The 12195-nt window shown below is 38.5% G+C and overlaps 1 long non-coding RNA gene across 1 annotated transcript; it reads left to right on the forward strand.

Moving 5' to 3' along the window:
- Positions 1–9615: 9615 nt before the first annotated feature.
- On the forward strand, positions 9616–12048 carry LOC121366688. The gene is made up of 3 exons (XR_005957202.1): positions 9616–10694; positions 11608–11701; positions 11898–12048. It is a non-coding gene; the product is annotated as an uncharacterized LOC121366688 (long non-coding RNA).
- The last annotated feature ends 147 nt before the right edge of the window (positions 12049–12195 follow it).

The raw sequence follows: 12195 nt of genomic DNA on the forward strand, positions 1-12195 counted from the left end.
TTTCTGTCACAGTGCCGTAACTAGATGTAGCTTAGATACGATAACGTAGCGCTGACATCGACAAAGTCTTTTGAGACAAAGGCCAAAGTTTCTGTCACAGTGCCGTAACTAAATGTAGCTTAGATACGATAACGTAGTGCTGACATCGACGAGGTCTTTTGAGACGAAGGCCAAAGTTTCTGTCACAGTGCCGTAACTAGATGTAGCTCAGTGGTGGTCACTGGATTGATCGCCCTCAATGGAATCACAGTTTTTCCCATTCAAACCAGTGCTCCATCACTGGTATATCAAAGGCCATGGTATGTACTGTTCTGTCAATGGGAAAGTGCATATAAACGATAATTAAAGTGGCTGGTAGGAAGTTTCTCTCTATTGACCAAACATCAAGATCATATTTTTTTTTACACAAAAAGACTGTAATGTAAGATGGTGCACAAATATGCTATTCCTTTCCCCTTCATTCAAGTGGTAAGAAAAACAAGATTTAACATAAACTGAACAGTATAATTTATTTCAGCTGTGCCAGTTTGTTGGTTGCCTATCAGTTTTGTACGGATTATCAGACTTTGTTTTCTCTTCTTTTTTTTGGCAATGCAATGCATCAAGATGAGCTGAAATTTTGTGTATAGTATTACCATATAGAGTTACAGAACAAGTTTGATTTCATGGAGTTGGGTAGGAAGGGGACATGTATATGCTTGTTTTAATCTTGATGCCCAATAGCCGATATATTTTTTGTGCTGGAGTGTTGTTAACATTCATTCATTCATTCATTCATTCATTCAACATTGATGATCAATAAAGCAGAATTTGATTTTTGAAAAAGCCATCAGTGAAAAATCTTTAAAATTGCTGCGTATATGAAAATGGCACTTTCCAAAATAATGATGTTAGAGGGGAATTGCCGGTGTGGTTTGTTCAAGAGAAGTAAAGAGTATGGTGTCACAAACCATATGGGTTGAATTGACTGGCATATAGGACTACAGACGTGCTTTCGCTCCTCGGAAACAAAAGTCTGCTGAAGCTTCTAAAGTATGACCACCTTACGGAAGTAGATATTTTCGAATTCATAATAAACAAAAACTTTTTATTTAAGAACACCACTAGAGCACATTTATTTATCATCGTCTATTGGATTTTAAAAAATGGTAATTTTGACATACAGAGGGAAACCTGCTATATTTTTCTATTGGAAGCAAGGGATCTTTTATATGTAATATCCACAGACAGGATAGTACATACCACGGCTTTTGTTACACTAGTTGCGGAGCACTGGCTGGAACGAGAAATAGCTCAATGGGTCCACTGACAGGGATCGATCCTAGACTGACAGTGCATCAAGCGAATGCTTTACCACTACTACGCTAAATGTGACAGTGCTTGTTGTCAAACAATTTAGTTTCATATTGGCAATAAATATTTGTGGTATGCAATTTTATTTCATCTAGTATCACTGTGTCAAGTAGCCATGTGCTTAAAACCTATAGGCCCCTGTGCAAAAACATCCAGTTATATCAAAAATGAGGCAGGGGTAGACCTAACACTGATAGTTATGTGTCTTAGTTTGGTTGATATATTGCGTATAGTGTTTTTAAGTACACACGTTAACATTGTCGCCTATGAGATTTTATTTGGTATACTACAACCTGTAGTAGTGTTGGTATAAAGTGCTATTGACATTAAATAAAATTATTAATATGGCCACGAAATACTAGTGGAAATATATAAACATTTAAATAATTTTTTAAGATTGTTTTTAGGTTTTTTTTATATAGAACAAAACTACATCTCTCACCTGTTTGATATAAAGCAGCAGATTTAGTATCTTTTAGTTGCCTTGGTTGTATGGGAAATGTGAAGGAAAACGTTTAGGGTACCAAGGAAAATGAGGGGCATCATGGCCATTGGGATCAAGGCAGATGAAGAGGACATGGGGGAAAAAAAAAAAAGGGGGTGGGGATTAAAAGGCCCAAATTATCCCTGCATCAATTCTGGAACATTGGTTCGACCAGAGACCGGCTATTCTTTCTTTTTTTTCTTCTTTTTTTTGGGTCTAACCTATACTTGAACGTTGTCTATTAATTTTAGTCAATCACATATTTGCATTTTTAGCGTCTTAATCATGAATAGCTGATCGAAAAGTCGTCTTACTGACGAGTCACGTGACAAATATACTGCAATACGATTGCACCGCGAAGCCCTGTGTTCTGCAGTACTGTAGTGTTAGAAAGTTTGTGACGGTCTTTGTTCTTAAAGGGACAGTGCTGAGTTTGCTTCAAGTTTTAAGATGTTATCGACTAACATACTTTTTAACGATTTAATTCCATATCAAATATATTTTACTGCATAACATATTAGTGGCTGTATATTAAACGTGTTTCTGATCGTTCTAATATTTGTACTAGGTTAAATTTCATTTTGTTTCCTAAAATAAGTTTTTTCGTACGTATGAAATTATTTGAAGACACAATCCAGTTTCTGCTTCTTCCAAATATGAAGATGACCAGAAACACATTGAATATTCTAAACAAGAAAATATATTTAATATGTAAGTTTAATCGTAGAAACATTTTATTAGTCGGAAACATCTCACAATGCAACAAACTCAGGAATGTCACTTTAATTTGGAAAAACGTTCTGATGCTATGAAACCTAAACTTTACCTTTAACATTCCAGGCAAAATAGCAACCAAAGACATCTCTAAAAATTGGCCACCATTGTTGTCATGTCACAAATATGTGACCCCCTAACCTTGTCCCTTAGCTAAACCATATATATCGTTTTTAACCCGAATTTGAGAACTTTCCCTCCAGCCCTGGGATGGCAGTGCCCCCCCCCCCCCCACCATACACACACTGCCCCCTCCCCGTGTCGTACGCGTACGAATTAAACATTAGCAATGGTACAGTGGTATGCCCTAGCATTTTTATTTTTTACGAAAATCCGTGTGCATTAGATATTATGTACAGAAAATAGAATTCGATCTAAATTAGTCCGAAGGGACGTAGAATGTGTGGTTCTTCTACGTCCAAATCTTCTTATATACCCTATATGTAGCTGGTATTCATAACTTGTGGCACCATGTTTCAAACGTTTCTCAACCGAAATAGTGCAACAAATGGACACACAAACTAAAAATGTTTAACCTACCATACTCAATAAATCCCGATCGAAGTACTCATGCCATTATTAACAAAATAAATCTTCCAACGATAACCGTCAAAAGTCCCCCGCCATTTTAAATATGCTACATAGAGGGAAGCAACTCGCCATGCACGTTAAGAAAAGTAATGACATAACGTGCCCCGTGCACTAGATCTAAATTGACCAGTTCAAGAAAATCATAAACTTGTTTTTGTACAGTACAGGTGCGCTCGTGTTATAAAATACATTTTATATAGATTTTCATCAGATGGATAATAAAACTTGCTATGGATCTTTGCTATCGGAATTAAAACGTCTTCACTGTCGAAATCAACCACACGAGCACGTGAGGAAGAGATATAGAGAAAGGAGAAAAAGAGGTGGGAGAGTTTTAGAAAGCTTGTTTTTGTTTAACGGCACCACTAGAGCACATTTGAAGGAAGGGAATGTTTTATTTAACGACGCACTCAACACATTTTATTTACGGTTATATGGCGTCAGACATATGGTTAAGGACCACACAGATATTGAGAGAGGAAACCCGCTGTCGCCACTTCATGGGCTACTCTTTTCGATTAGCAGCCAGGGATCTTTTATAAGCGCCATGACACAGACAGGGTAGTACATACCACGGCTGGAACGAGAAATAGCCCAATGTACATGTATATATGATACTGACGATACCATTTAATACTCTGATAATAACCTCTATTTATTCAAATGCCAAACATTATTATGATTACGTTCAGCTGATCGGGATTTTCTGGTTCCAACCAGTGCATCACAACTGGTCAACGGCCGTGGTATATGCTTTCCTGTTTGTGGGAAAGTGTATATAAAAGATTCCTTGCTGCTAATAGAAAAATGTAGCGGGTTTCCTCTAATGACTACGTGTTGGACAGCCTTTTCATTTCATTTCAACTTATTTTCGTGCTTATATCCAATTAAGGTTCAAACACGCTGTCCTGGGCACACACCTCAACTATTTTGGCTGTCTGGGTTAGTTGTTAATTGTTAGTGGTTAACGAGAGAGAAGAGGGTGTAGTGGCCTTACACCTACCCACCGAGTCGTTAAAACTCGCTCTGGATGAGAACCGGTAGCGGGTTGCGAACCATGTACCTACCAACCTTATGTCCGATGGCTTAACCACGACACCACCGAGGCCAGTGTACGACATCCACTAGCCGTTATTAATTAATCAATATGCTCTAGTGGTGTCGTTAAACAAAACAAACTATTATTATTATCATTATTATTACGTAAAAACGCATAAAACCTCGTGAAACCAGAGTAGGCTACCTTTAAAACGTACACAATCAATTATTCATTTATTTATAGTTATTGAATGCTTATATCCAAGTACATCTTCATAAATCAAGGCTAATATTCGTTCCTAGTATTCAGCCTTGATACATGTCGTCAAGAAATCGTGCCACAAAATGCTTAAATTTCATTGGATGCGATGAGATCTGATTGCAACGAATCGCAACGCTCCTTTATAGATGCCCTTGTTATTGTAAACAAAGATGGCAGCGTCAGCGTCCGGCGGTTAATTTTTGATATTGCTTTCAAGATTGTCACATGTTACCGATGCTGTGATTGGTCAGCGATGTCATCGTGTAAGGGACATAATCGGTGTTACAAATGTTCTTCCAATAGAAGGCGCTAGTAGTGGATATCAGTAATCTTGACTACATGTATCAAGGCTGAATACGAGGAACGAATATTAGCCTTGATGTATGAAGATGATCCAAGTATGGTTCAAGGACCCTGTCCTGGGCACACACCGAGCAGCTATCTGAACTGTCCATCTGCCCAGGACAGTGTATTAATAGTTAGTTGTTAGATGTTAGTAAGAGAGAAGTCGATATTGTGATCAAGTCGTTAAAATCGCTATGGTGTGAGCCAATACCGGGAGGCGAACCCAGTACATCCCAACCTTGCGTCCGATGGATGAACCACTACATCACCGAGGCGGTGTACCCATGCGTTTATACTATTAATAAATGTATAGCTATTTATAGCACTGTTAATGTGATTTGTCCCACCCGCCTGCTACCGATTTGATCGGGCTACTGGTGCTCCCTTGCACCTGCCAGTGCAGGCGGTCCCTCCTCTCCCCTCCCCCCACCTTTCCTGTCATGGACGGAGGAGCCGGCCAAGGCCGGCTCTTGTGCCCACGACAGACGTGCGCTAACAGTTTGTTCTGAATGTGCACGTAAAACCCTATGACATGACATGACATGATTTGTCCGCTGCCCGTAGAACGTGACGTTTCTTGTTGGTAGACGGCTGTTTTGTACGAAGTCGTCAACAACCACTCGAGTGTTCTCATCTAATAACCTGAAACATCTAAAACATGGTAAGAGTCCAAGAACTTCATAACATCATGTACAAATGTGAAATACAAGCTCAAATGCACTTTTAAAAAAGTCGTGTGTGTTCGCTATGAACGGATATCGTCAAACGTACACGCTTGATTCGTCCCCTGTGCCGCCATAGCTCGGCAAAGTACAAACGACAGCCTGTTGTCAGTTTCAGTTAACACGTGCGTTTGCCGATTTCAAATTGTAGGGTTCGTCTCAAAAAATTAAAAGAGAAATCTTGCGCTGTACGAAGAACGTTCGGTTGAGGATACGGTACTAGTCTTTAGTTAAAACCGGTTTGATCTTGACAACGTATTATCGACAGTCGTACCTTCCTCTTTCAGAATTGATATTTTATAAATAATAAAGTGTTAGTAGAACTTACAAAGTTTAGTTTGTATACTAGTAACACATTAAAGGGACATTCCTGAGTTTGCTGCCATTTTTAAGATGTTATCAACTAACGGAAACTTTTAACGATTGTAATTGCATATCAAATATATTTTTCTGCATAAAATATTAGTGGTTGTATATTAAAAGTGTTTCTGATCGTTCTAATATTAGTACTAGGTTAAATTTAATTTTATTTCCTTAAAAAGATTTTTTTCGTACGTACGAAATTATATGAAGACAAAATCCAGTTTGGGCTTCTTACAAATATTAAGACGACCAGAAACACATTGAATATACAGATACTGATATTCTAAACAAGAAAATGTATTTAATATGTAAGTTTAATTGTAGAAATATTTTATCAGTCGGAAACATATTACAATGCAGCAAACTCGGGAATGTCCCTTTAATCATGTATATATTTTTAAAATAAAATATACTAAAGTAGACAATGAACGTTTCCACTTCTTAATTTTACGTGTTAAAATCGACAAATTCAAATAAATATTATTTCGTTTGGAAAGGGTAAAGTTGGGGGTGGGGGAGGGGGGTTGTTTAACGACATCAAAGATAAAGCATATTGATTTAATAATCATCCGACCCCATACAACCATAAATAAAATGTGTTGAGTGCGTCGTTAAATAAAACATATCCTATCCTTCCTTCCATCTGCTGTTGGATGTCTAACATTTGGTAATTTTGACATATAATCTTAGAGAGGAATCTGGTGCATGTGCAGGGGGAGGGTATTGGAGGTCGAAACCCTTACTTGCCCAAGCTTAAAAAAAATCGAAATGTATTTTTGGGGGAAGCATGGCCCCATATAAACTTCGCTCAACATAGTCTATAACCCCAACCCTGCTGAAATCCCTGCACACGCACCTTGGAAAGGCGATACATTTTTTTTTTTTAACAAGGGATCGTTTATATGTACCATCCCACAGACAGGATATCACATACCATGGTCTTTTTGTATACCCGCCGATGGGGATCGATCCTAGACTGACCGCGCATTTCCAAAAAACACCTTTTTAGGTCTAATGAATAAAAATAGCATATAGTCTTGAAAAATGTTACATAAATCGAACACAGTACCCTCTTCCTCTACCCCTAGAGCGTTACGTAATTAGTAACACCCCCTTACATGTAACGCATATGCCAACAGCTGGCCACTATAAAAATTTCAAGGCAAATCCCCCACTCACCGACACCTGGAAAGGCGTTATGGATATAAATATGTTTTGGAGATATGAGACGACCCCTTAATCAAGACAGTTAAATTTGTTCAAAAATTGTGAAATCTCACGTGATCTCTTGTTGGGGAATTCTATACTTGTGATAAGCCAATGAAAACCAAGATCGGTCGCACTTTCAAAATACTGGCTTTGTTTTTGACTTGGATAAGCCAGCGTACTGAAACCAATGCGGAGTGCGGCGTCATATATGCACCAAACGTAATTGGAATTTCTGTTAAATAATAAAAAATATTCCAGGAGATGTAGTTTTAAAGCTACAGAATCGTTTAGAAACATTGATTAATACTTCTTGTACCACGCTTTGGTGTCGGTCCCTTTGATTTTACCCGTGGTGTATCCCATAGTTAGACCACGGGCGTGTCTGACCTAAATTTTAGCGGTTGCTGAATGGACGAAGAATGTTACGCCTACAGGTCACATATAATTCAGCAGGAAGTAAATTAGAACATTGTTTTAAAAAGTAACACTTTCACTAACATTAGTAATAAAGTTACAACATAAATCTGTAAATATAAAACAATTATTTTTATTAAAAAAAAACCAACATACAAAAAGTATATAGTTTCGCATCATTTTCCATTACATTACTTCATCAGTTGCAAAATTTAAAAAGGACACCTCCTGTATTGAGGTTGTTAACAGCGTTAATAAGGACGCCTATAGCAAGAAGTCATGGCACACACCACCCACTTCTCCATGCTACACCGTTCAAAGGGTTTTAAATGTATTGAGGTTGTTAACAGCGTTAATAAGGACGCCTATAGCAAGAAGTCATGGCACACACCACACACTTCTCCATGCTACACCGTTCAGAGGGTTTTAAATGTATTGAGGTTGTTAACAGCGTTAATAAGGACGCCTATAGCAAGAGGTCATGGCACACCACCCACTTCTCCATGCTACACCGTTCAGAGGGTTTTAAATGTATTGAGGTTGTTAACAGCGTTAAAAAGGACGCCTATAGCAAGAGGTCATGGCACACACCACACACTTCTCCATGCTACACCGTTCAGAGGGTTTTAAATGTATTGAGGTTGTTAACAGCGTTAATAAGGACGCCTATAGCAAGAGGTCATGGCACACCACCCACTTCTCCATGCTACACCGTTCAGAGGGTTTTAAATGTATTGAGGTTGTTAACAGCGTTAAAAAGGACGCCTATAGCAAGAGGTCATGGCACACACCACACACTTCTCCATGCTACACCGTTCAGAGGGTTTTAAATGTATTGAGGTTGTTAACAGCGTTAATAAGGACGCCTATAGCAAGAGGTCATGGCACACCACCCACTTCTCCATGCTACACCGTTCAGAGGGTTTTAAATGTATTGAGGTTGTTAACAGCGTTAAAAAGGACGCCTATAGCAAGAGGTCATGGCACACACCACACACTTCTCCATGCTACACCGTTCAGAGGGTTTTAAATGTATTGAGGTTGTTAACAGCGTTAATAAGGACGCCTATAGCAAGAAGTCATGGCACACACCACACACTTCTCCATGCTACACCGTTCAGAGGGTTTTAAATGTATTGAGGTTGTTAACAGCGTTAAAAAGGACGCCTATAGCAAGAGGTCATGGCACACACCACACACTTCTCCATGCTACACTGTTCAGAGGGTTTTAAATGTATTGAGGTTGTTAACAGCGTTAAAAAGGACGCCTATAGCAAGAGGTCATGGCACACACCCCCACTTTTCCATGTTACACTGTTTAGAAGGCTTTAAAGCGGCTATGTCTGGAATATTTTTTATTATTTAAGCATTTAGAACAGAAAATCCCATTACGTTTGGTGCATATAAGACGCCGCACTCCGAATTGGTTTCACTACACTGGCTTTTCCAAGTTAGAAATAAACCCACTATTTTGAAAATGGGACACTTTTGCCGGGCTCCCTCTGGGCTAAAAATAGTACGGTTCGGCTATTGTTGCATTACAAAAACCGAGCGGATTCTAGCAGCCAATTCCTAGCAGCCAATTACTCTAGCAGCCAATTTCAGCAGGCCCTCATGACGACGATCTAAACACCGGACTCATACGCCTTTCGATTGTTACCTGTATTTCACACACTTTTATACACACTGTTATGCTAATTTTTAATTATTCACTACAACTTAAGAATTTTAGAGTTTTAAAGAGTATCTTTATATAATAACAACACAAAAACAAAATAACAACCAAGACTCATTTTCACAGTCTTATTGTTACTAATATCTGTATAGATACAACTTAACCGTTTTATTAAGCACTTTTATAATATCTGAAGTATCACTTTAAAAATCCGTCTGTACTACGGTAATATAGGATGTCCAACTAGTATCGTATAGCCCACACCACAACACACATTATAAAAGGCGTAATGGTCCGGTGTTTAGAACGTCGTCATGCGTGTCTGCTGAAATTGGCTGCTAGCGTAATTGACTGCTAGGAAGTGGCTGCTAGAATGCGCTCGGTATTACAAAATGGCGAGAATTCTTCCAACTGGCTAGTAACCATTTGACGATATGCGTTAATGACGACAACTTGCGAGTGAATTAAAAGTGCAGTTATGCTTGTATTTGAACTTAGAAATTGACTGTATACGATTGAAACCAGACATTGCAGCTTTAAATGTATTTGAACACTTAAAATTCAATATTTTCGCAGGGAAGTATGCCCGGGCCCACAAATGCATGTAGTTTGATCCACAGACATTCGCCCCAACCCCGACCCCATTTTCAAATACCCTGTGTAAGTCTTAAAAAGTACCCCCCCCCCCCCCCCCCAATTACCTGTTAAATATATATTCGTCTGATATAATTATATACATGACTCAAAGACAGTGTGGGTGCCCTCCCCACATATGGGTACCCCTCAATATAAAATCATAGCTAAGCTCGTGCCAAAATTCACTAGTAATATATATTATCTACAGGGTAATTATCAAGCTGAGCAAGATATTACGTTCTCCACTAAAAAAAACCAATAAATGCATTATATTCACCTGCTAAACATTTCTTTTTTTCCGGGGCACTTCAAATTTCGAGGAGGGGTTGCAGTGCTCTCTCCTTATAGGCCTATCTGCTCCTGTAATGGCAGATGAATTAGTATTCCCGACATGTTTCCCCGTATAGGCTAATCGAAGCAAGTAGTCCAAGGCGGACCCATTAAATTGCAAAAACCCACACATTTGCTACGTCCGATTCGGACTACAAAGCAAGGTGAAATGTACCCACTAGAATTAATTTGTAAAACTTCTTTCCGACCATGGTGACATCTTATCATGAAGGCGTGGTAATGGGGGCGTGATACAAGCTAGTTACCTCATCCATCACTTGAGATTCGTCTTGTTAGACCACGGTTATTGGGGCCGTTGAGTGACGGGTGTAATAGATCTCGGGCTACGCCCTCGATCATTACACCCGTCACTCGAGGTTTATCTTGGTGAACTAGCTGATGGATGGCTGTCTTGTACGAAGTCGTTAACAACCACTCGAGTGTTCTCATCTGATAACCGGAAACATCTAAAACATGGCGATGATGAAAAACTTCGAGGTAAGAGTCCAAGAACTTAAACATAGTGTGTGATATTGTTAGCAGAGTCGGTTTTGTAATAAAAATATTCTGTTTTATGTTCAACTTCCGTATAAATTGGCTCAGTCTGTGTGTATTGTTGTTTTACCAGAACAGAATACGTTGACTCATTCGTTAGACCTTTTGTATCAATCCGAATTGTTTCATTAAAGCTACAGAATCGTTTAAATACACTAATTAATACTTATTGTAGTTTCTTACTTCAAATATTAAAGGGACTGTCCTGAGTTTGCTGTCACTGAAATATGTTTTTGATTAACAACTTTTGAAAATATTAAAGTTACATCATAAATAAATAAAAATTTGTACAAATTATTGTCCACAAAATATGTTTTTAGTTATCCAGGCGCTTGTGCAGGAATTTTACCAGAGGGTGTCTAAACTGTTATCCACATGTTTCAAAGGCTGTGGTATGTGTTTTTCGATCTGTGGAAAAGTGCATATAAAAGATACCATGCTGCATTAGAAAAAATGTAGTGGGTTTCCTCTGATGACCACGTGTCAGAATTACCAAATGTGTGACATCCAATAGCCAATGATTGATTAATCAATGTGCTCTAGTGGTGTCATTAAACAAAAGAAACTTTAACTTTAAAATAGAGGATAATAAACATGTTAGTAGTTATTCTTTGTACTAAATAAAGGTAAATTGTAGGTGTTCTATTTTTATGAATTGTAGCATAGGGTGCCTACATTCCCCTCCCCCCCCCCCCCCCCCATCTTTATTAGCGTCAACTGACCCCAAATAGCTATATCATTTAACTAGAATCATTATAGCACTGGATATTTACTGTCGTGTCATATGTACAATTGAACGATTAAGGAACAAATATTGTCTAGATCACTTAAACTTTTTTTTAATGTAAACTTTCAGACTGAAGACCGAATCAAAGCAACTATTTATGGGAACTGTGTAGGTGATACTATTGGACTGCTTACTGAATTCCTTAGCAAAACGCCATTTACAGGTTGATATGTTTTTATTTTTCATAATTTTAGACAAAATATTAAGTTTAAATTTTAAAAAATTACAGAAATAAAAACTACCATCCGTTATGTCGTCAACCTTAGTAGCATGTGAGGGGTTGGATGTAGCCCAGTGGTAAAGCAAATTGTTGATTGGTTGGCCTTCTATAATTGTTTGTCATTATTTTATTTAATCAGGCTGGTGATGCAGACACAAACTCTGCAGTAGCTGGGGCCCTGTTGGGGTGTAAACTTGGCCTGGATGCGTTACCTAAGACCTGGGTGTGGAAACTGAAACATCGTGCTTGGCTTGATGAGAAGATCAACAGGTATGTCAGTGGTCTGCTGTGTGAACTCACCCATTGGGTTGTCATGCCACAATCCGAATAGATCAGGCCTTTTTAAAGGCCCTTATGGGCAACCTAGGGAGACATATCAACATCAGCTAGGTCTAATTAATGAGCTATTCTCGGCTTACTAAATTCCAAAACTATAC

This window comes from Gigantopelta aegis, chromosome 3 (genome assembly GCF_016097555.1).
Source record: "Gigantopelta aegis isolate Gae_Host chromosome 3, Gae_host_genome, whole genome shotgun sequence".
Classification (NCBI taxonomy): domain Eukaryota; kingdom Metazoa; phylum Mollusca; class Gastropoda; order Neomphalida; family Peltospiridae; genus Gigantopelta; species Gigantopelta aegis.